Below are 7,751 nucleotides of genomic sequence, written 5' to 3'. Positions count from 1 at the left end.
TGTCTAAGGAGGCAGCTCTTGCAAAGCACCATCATCACCCAAAAGGGCATTATGGGGACATTAGGTATGGGGGATATGGCATTGAAACTATTTGGGGAGCAGAAGGGAGGAAAGAACCATTTCAATTTGTACCTTCTCAGTGCTGTAGCTTCTTAGTGCACTGTTTGAGTCCTGACTGCCTGATGAACCCATTTTCTAGTGGCATGCCATGGTGCATTTGTTTCTTCACTGGAAGCTGAGGATGCCCTGCAACAGAGCTGTGAAGCTTTTTGTTGACAGAGCAACACTCGCCCACTGGAAAGTAATGAAATAGTAGGTCTAGAGGCATCTGCAGTGATTTCAAGGTCTCTGGTGTTTTAACAATTCCAGAAGACCTGCCATGAGGATTTCTGCCAAGTTCCTTTCACCTCCAACACTGTCACAGAATCACAGAATCACAGAATCGTAGGGGTTGGAAGGGACCTCCAGAGATCATCGAGTCCAACCCCCCTGCAAAAGCAGGATCCCTACACCAGGTAATGTCATGTCTCAAGAGAAAGAGTCAAATCACCGAGCTTCCCCCAAGGCACTGATCACAACCCATAATGGGCCACACAATGGTCATGTATCATATTTGAAATGGGCATGGTGGTGATGGGTTAGTGTTTGGTCTTTTCCAACCTTAATTCTATGATTCCATGGAAGTTCATTACAGGTTGATGCAAATTCTCGAGTAGGTTTGCATATGGTTACTCCTTTCAGTGCCTGATGGGGTCCTCCACAGCCACTGTTTGCTTTCTAAGACTTATCTATAATGCACAGTATAATGGATCATGCTCTGCTTATGATTACAAATAGCTGGGTTTCAATCCCTAATAAGAAGTTATTTTGATGAAAACAGAGTTCTTTGAAATACACAAATAAAACATTTTGAAATGGCTTGCTCTTGAAAGAGAAAAGTAAACTTTTAAACACATATTTTGTTTTCATGATGAAAAAAAAATCACTGTTTTACTTTTTTCCTCTCTTTTTCATTTTCCAGCATTGAAAACTACAAGCAAATGAAAGCTGTGAAGCTTTTCATAATATACACATCCTTCTGGGCCAGAATGATTGATTTAAGAAAAACAGTTCATAAACACACCTTTAACAAAGAGCTTGTGCTTGTATGTTTACATAGCTATTGATCTATAATATTCTTGAAATCATACAGCCAAATCTTGTAGTTTTCACTTTGTTTTTCCATTGACAGAAATTTGTGTAAGTAAAGAGGGAAAAAAAGAAGTCATTTCTGATGTAAGCCTGTGACAGTTTTTGCCCAGGTAGGAAATAATAAAGATTTCAAAATTTGCTCCTCAGGGAAATTTTATGCAAGGTGAAATTGCAACGTGACCTGTAAAGAAAACATTTTCTTTCCCAGAATCTTTAATCAATTTTAAAAACAACGCCCAACCACTTTCCTGCATGTCTCTCGGAGTGGATTTTGGGAGCAAGTGAAGACTGCAATGCAGCCTTCTCAGGGTTGCCTCCCTAATGGAAACCAGCATCACATAATGCTTTCCAATAGAAAGAATGTTCTACCCGACTGGAACTTCAGTCCTACAATAATCAGTCAGAATATAATTATCCATCTGGAATTAGATCAGTAGAGTTCGTTTTAAAACAAAATGCAGTTAATCTATTTTTGTTATTTTTTTTTGCTTTTCTGTTTTTCTGAACAAAAAGCTGTTTTCAAATTTTTTTTTTTTTTTGAAATGGCAAAGTACTCTTTGAACATCAAATATTGAAAAATACCTCTTTTGATGAAAAGTGTTCTGTTTTCCGCCTTCCTTTTCTAATATATATATGGCAAGATAAAAATATATCTATAAAAACCATTTATTAGCATTCTCCTTGGAAAATGCCATCTATGTTCTGACGTCCTGCACCAGTGTTAATAGTGAAATTATACAATGGCAATTTCTCTCCCCAGCAGGCTGTGCTCCGGGAAGGTGACCAGGTTCAGAAGAATTCCTGCAGATGTAAGGGTTGGTAGATGAACAGTCCCTCGTCTTGGTGTAAGATCATCATTGGGAATGTGGTTGAAGAGGCCTTGGTTTTCCAGCTCAGCTACAGGGCAACATTTCAGGCAGTGGACTATGAACATCTGAACTGGCTCCATCCATTCCAGAATCTGTATCCAACAGGAAAAAGACACAACAGGGTAAGTACATATAGTGCCTCCTCTACCACCTCCAGCTTGGAGGATTTCCCTGGCCTGTTGTGACTCACCTATTTAACGAGCCAGTTGCATTGCTCCTGTCTCCCCGGGACCCCAAGTAAACTTCACATCCATGATAACCCTTGGCAAAGGTTTGCACTGGTCCATTTCCCACCGTGGGGGAAATACCTCCTTTTGTTTATTCTGAGCTTGGCTCCTGGTGTCTTTGCATGGTGCTTCTCTTCTCTCACATCCTGTGCAGACAGGGTTCAGTACTGCTTGGGGAGGAAGGTTTCCCACTTATGAATCATCCACAACACTCCCCAGAGCATTTCTTGATGTCCCCCGTTCATGTTAAGTAACCAATAAATTTCAACAATGTTCAGCTTGTGAGGGCTGATAAGATCACATTAAGAAAGGGGACATTGCCAAAAATATTGAGCTTTTTAAAGGATGTGCCATATAATGCTTTTAACATTTGTAGTCCTTAAGGCCAAAGGGATCATTAGATCATCTACTGTGACCTGTATAATGCAAGCTGGAGAATTTTGCCTGCTTACCCCCGCACTGAACTCAGGAATAACGGGTGTTTAAATGAACGGGTAACAGTGGAGGTATTAAAAGCACCAGCACATGAAACTGCATCTCTAGCAGCAAGGAAGGATAATGAATCTGTCAACTGTGGGCCACTGTCCTGGGACTGGAGAAGAGAAAAACTAGTGGCTAAATTCACACAAGTGAAGTAAGGAGAGCAGGATGCTTGTGGCTACTGCATGCCCATTAGCTGACCTAATTTCTTTGGAAGGTCTGAGAAAGGAGTTAGGTGCAAGAGTGAGCAGCAAAGTGGCAGATGGGGAAAGTCCCATGTGGTTTTGTTAAAGACAGATTGTGTTGCTCTAATGTAGTATATAATCATAGATATTTAATAACTGACTTCTTTTACAAGGGGAATGATCCAAACCTGACCCTAAGCAGTTTAATAATGGGTTTGAATAAAAAAGGCACAGGGATGTGGATGCAGAGTTACAATAGCAAAAGTTTGTACCACTGCTGGAGTAAGAGGTTAAAGAAAAAATTGTTGTGCTTCCTGGAGACTTGCTGTAGGACATGACTGCCAGGGCATATACAGTACCAGTGCAAAATTCAGGTAACGCAGCGGTGGGCAGTATTGCTAATTCTGAGAAAAACAGCAGAAAAATAAAGTAATTTTGTAGACTGATAGACACTTGGCTGCATAAATGCAAGGGCAAGTGTGAGCTAGACCCATCTGACCAGGTGGACACCAGTGGTTTGGAAATGTAGAAGAAGGGAGAGATGGATGTGTTGTCTCATTGTGGACTGACTACGGACAACCATCATAAAAGCAGCTGAAGTGTTGGTCATGCCCGCCACATTTGAGCTGGCAATCAGGAGGGGTGTGACCCTTAGAACTGTGGGTCTCTGGACCCCTCAGCAGACTCAGGGAATGAGGAGCCCAGAGCTGTTGCATCACACCAGTAGGCACAGCCTTAGAAAAAGAAATGAAAACTTGTGGTATAATGTGTTAGGTGCTGGACTTGCTGGAATTTCCAAGAAGGTTTTAGAAGGACAGCTGATCCCTGTGTTTGTCATGCAGTATTTACAGGACATTAAATTAATTACAGGCTTTGGAACTTCCTGGCTCTTGCAGGGGATGGGCATTATTTCCCCACCATAGCTCTTCTCCCTCTCCTTGTGCAATCCTGCCTTTGTTTTTTGCCTTTCTCTAAAGCTTTGGTGCCTGGTCTCAGCCAGGGCTGACCACCCTAACACCAAGATGCTTCACAGTGGGCCTTGCTCACTGACTCTGTAGAGATCAGTAGATCTGTGCTAAAGCAGAAGTTTTCTCTCAACAAACAGAGAATAACAGTTAGGATTCACTCTTCCAGTGATGGATGGGGTATGGACTACTTCCAAGTAGTCATCTTCAACTGACATATTTTTTTCTTCTTCATGGCCCAAGTATCTAGAACAAAACTTGATCTTTCCTGATCCCTTCCTGTGCAATACATGCATTTTCTCTCCCAGGAGCTGATTTGGCTGTAATCTTCTCCATTTTTGCTTTTTATCGAGGACAAAGATTCTTTCCTGTGACAATGCTTTGAAGGAATTTATTGATTCTTATCTTTCCCTCCATGGCCACCTTCTTCCATATTGTTCCCTCCTCTACAGGGACTGAGGGCTGCAGCTTATAACCTGTTTTGCTCAGCACTGCATGCAGTGAGAGATGGACTCTGAAGGAGCTGACAGCTGTGAAGGGAAAGTAGGGTGATGGAGGAGAGAATTGCCAAAAGCTATGTAACCACAAGATGAGGTTAATGCATTGGCCAGTTTAGTAATTGATACTGTAAGCTCTACCTCCTTCTGCTTTCTGTGGGGGGCAGACTCTCTCTGTGCTTTTAATGCATGCATGTATTGGTTTCTCAACACCAGCATACCCTGCACAGGTATTTGGCATCAGTTGTGTAAGTCATTGATTGCCAGCGAGCAGCAGAATTTTGATACACAAGGGATGTTGGAAGGATGAGCAAACATGGGCACAGGGTACAGTTTCATCTCAGGTTATGTGAGTGCTTACACAGACTTATGCCTTTCAGACACAGGCAGCATAAGCCAACGTTCATGCTCGGAAGGGAGATGCACAGTGCTGCATGTCACTGTGCTTTCAGTCTGAAGTATGGATGGATTTTGATGGGTTTCACCATCTCTACAAATCAGTCTCTGCCCTGTGAATGCTTTAGATTGCTCTATGGAGAAGGAATGACAGAAAACATCATTTTATGTTAAGAAAGCTCTGAGCAGGCACCATTTGTCTGCAGAAGAGTGTGGCCAGGCCTGCTGCATTGCTGGGCACTGGAGACAGCAGCCTTCTTCCACCATCTGTGTACAATAAACGAAGAATTTGGGTCATAAAAATTTCTACTCTGTTTAAGATGCATGGTATTGCTTTTCTCAAGCTAACTGCCCCTGGCAGTTCCAGTTAATACTTCCGCTTGAAATAAAAACCTTAAAAGCCTTTTAAGTTGACATTGAAATTAATCTGGGAAACAATGTGAAAACATAATCTCTTTTCTAGGGTCTCTTTGCAAGGTATGGACTTTAGCAGCTCCACAAGCTCTTTGCTCGTGGCAGAGAGCTTATGTGAACCCTCAGGAAGAAATGTTTATCCTCCTTCTGCAATATCTCTGGCTTCCAGCCTTGTCTTGCACTGCTGTGATAGTTGTAGATGCATCTTTTCTCCAATAGTTCATGCCAGTTGATGGAAAAACCTTATTCAAATGCTGGAGCAGTTAAAGATGACTAGGGAAACTTTGGCACTCTCTGCAACATGAAGCACATGGCACTTCTCAAGCCTTTCCCCAGCAGGCTGGAGATGTCCTTTGGTGGTGAAAGGGGAATGGGTTCTTGTTCCCTCATCTGCTCGGGGTTTCACTCTCACCTGCCTGAATTTTCCCAGGGGAACCACAGGTCACATCTTTCTGGGCCATGCTCTCTGCAGTTGCAGTGACCCTTGGCAAAGGAAGTGGGAAGATGGCTTAATGCAAAATATCCCAAATCATTACACTTTGCAAGGGTTAGATGTCCCATCTTCCTGTCAACTGGTTTTATCAATTTCTCCACAGAAGCTATTGCCCCCTTAAAAATACATGGAAGATTTTTTTTTTTAATTATCTTGTACTTGGAATCCTGTCTTCAGTAAGGGCATGGCCAAACAGCTGTCTGTGAAATGAAGAATTACAAACATCATTTCATCTTAAGATTCTATTTACTTAGTTTTGGGGAAAATAGTAGAATTTCAGTGATGTCAGAATTTTTTTCTTGGTAGCCTTTTTTAGAAAAGAGACCTTTCTGGTGAAGGGACATCGTTATGTGCACTGCAGTGAACACAATACACTTTGATCTTCAATAGCACTCTGACTGTTACTATAAAACAGTTGAGTAGAATTTCTCAAGAAGGCTTATAACAAAAACAAAATAACAACATGGAAGAGGAATTGTTTTGAAATTGCTTCCAAATTTATCCTGCCTAGTTAACGTGCAGCTGGATGTCCATTACTCCCAGAGAATCCAACGCACTTCTCCCAGCTGGCACATGGTGGGAGATTTCCCATGTATTACCCGAAGACATCAAGGGCAGACTTCATCTGATGCTACATCCAGCTCTACATCTGAGCTATCCACCTATATCCACCACTCCTCTATAGACAGCAGAGATCTGATCAATATGGGATATAGGCCAAGATATGGATAACTGTAAGAAGGGTGGACAGGTGCCATTTTTTTTTCAACCTGAAGTAGATGTCAATGTTTTGTCATGAAAAATATTTGTGAAAAAAGGTGTATTTTTTTCCCCATTCAACATAAGTAAAACCCTAGGATGAAGTGATCAAGTGAAGATACCCATGCCACCAGCAACAAAATTAGGAGAGAGCTCATCTTATGATGACTAAATGCCTCCAGTGCAGATGGACAGGTGGCTGTGAGCCTTGTGGTGACACCTCTTAATTATTACCATCAGAAATGAGATTATAAAGCCCTGAAGTGTTATTCAACATTCGTCAAGAGCAGAATTTTCTACCTGTCAGGGTTTCCATTGCTTGTAAAATGAGAAAACATTCCCACTTAGAATGGAAAACTAGAAGTTGCTGTTCTGTTTGGGATAAAAATTCTGAGAGAGGATGTACTGGGATGTTTTGTTAGACTATGCTGTAGGAGGAAATTTGTTTTGACTTTTACACTATATCAAACTTTATAACTGATTATGTAGTACAACATACTGCACTCTAATAGAATAGAATTGTATTATGATATGAAAGTCAAAATGTCACAAATTGAAGCTGCACTATCAAGCTGTAATGTTTTGACTTCTTCCAGACCAAAAACTGTCATTGACATTTGAGCAAGTTCCTCCTTGACTTCAGGAAGAATAGCATTTTCCAGTGGAAAACCTCTTGGTTCAAAATGTTTTGACTGGCTCTGCTAGGACTAGAAACAGAGGGCCGCTGCAGGAAAAATAAATACTGTGCCTGTTCTCCTTGATGCATTCTGCTTGATTTTATTCTGTCCAGCTGGGGGTCTCTGGGCCAGAAGTGGAGCTGGCACCGAGAGCACACACAGCAGCAAACAGCCAGACACATCCTTTCTTGCTTTGAACCAAAGCTATACAGTCCCAGTGACCTTCCCTGCTCTTTACTAGGCTGAGACCCAACCCTCATGATACCCTTTCCAAAAGATATCTGCAGTAATCCCATCAATAGGAGCAGTCATAGAAAAAGAAGTCCTGGTGGTCTCCTGCTCTGCTTGGCTCAGGGGCAACTGATCTTGATTTGCCTGCCCATTACGTGCGCTTTGAGAAAGAGTTATGACCAACAGACCTGGTATTCATGTTAGTAGTATAGCTAGAATAATGGGATTTAACCAACATTTTATAAATAAATGACTGTCTTTTTCTCAGGTTTTGCATTTGTTCATCAAAATCCTGCAGAGCAGGGAGGGGGGTTTCAACTCTGCGTTTTTAACCTGAAAAAATATAAGGTTTTTGATACAGTTACTT

General features: G+C 41.7%; 1 long non-coding RNA gene across 1 annotated transcript; it reads left to right on the top strand.

Annotated features, from left to right (window-relative positions):
* Nucleotides 1-1,040: 1,040 nt before the first annotated feature.
* On the top strand, nt 1,041-7,176 carry LOC149917979 (uncharacterized). The gene is made up of 4 exons (XR_016467388.1): nt 1,041-1,145; nt 1,232-1,301; nt 1,952-2,182; nt 7,073-7,176. It is a non-coding gene; the product is annotated as an uncharacterized LOC149917979 (long non-coding RNA).
* The last annotated feature ends 575 nt before the right edge of the window (nt 7,177-7,751 follow it).

Source organism: Phasianus colchicus, chromosome 5 (genome assembly GCF_987193195.1).
Source record: "Phasianus colchicus chromosome 5, bPhaCol1.hap1.1, whole genome shotgun sequence".
NCBI classification, from domain to species: domain Eukaryota; kingdom Metazoa; phylum Chordata; class Aves; order Galliformes; family Phasianidae; genus Phasianus; species Phasianus colchicus.
Note: the sequence above shows the minus strand (reverse complement) of the source record. Positions and strands in the feature narration are given on the sequence as shown.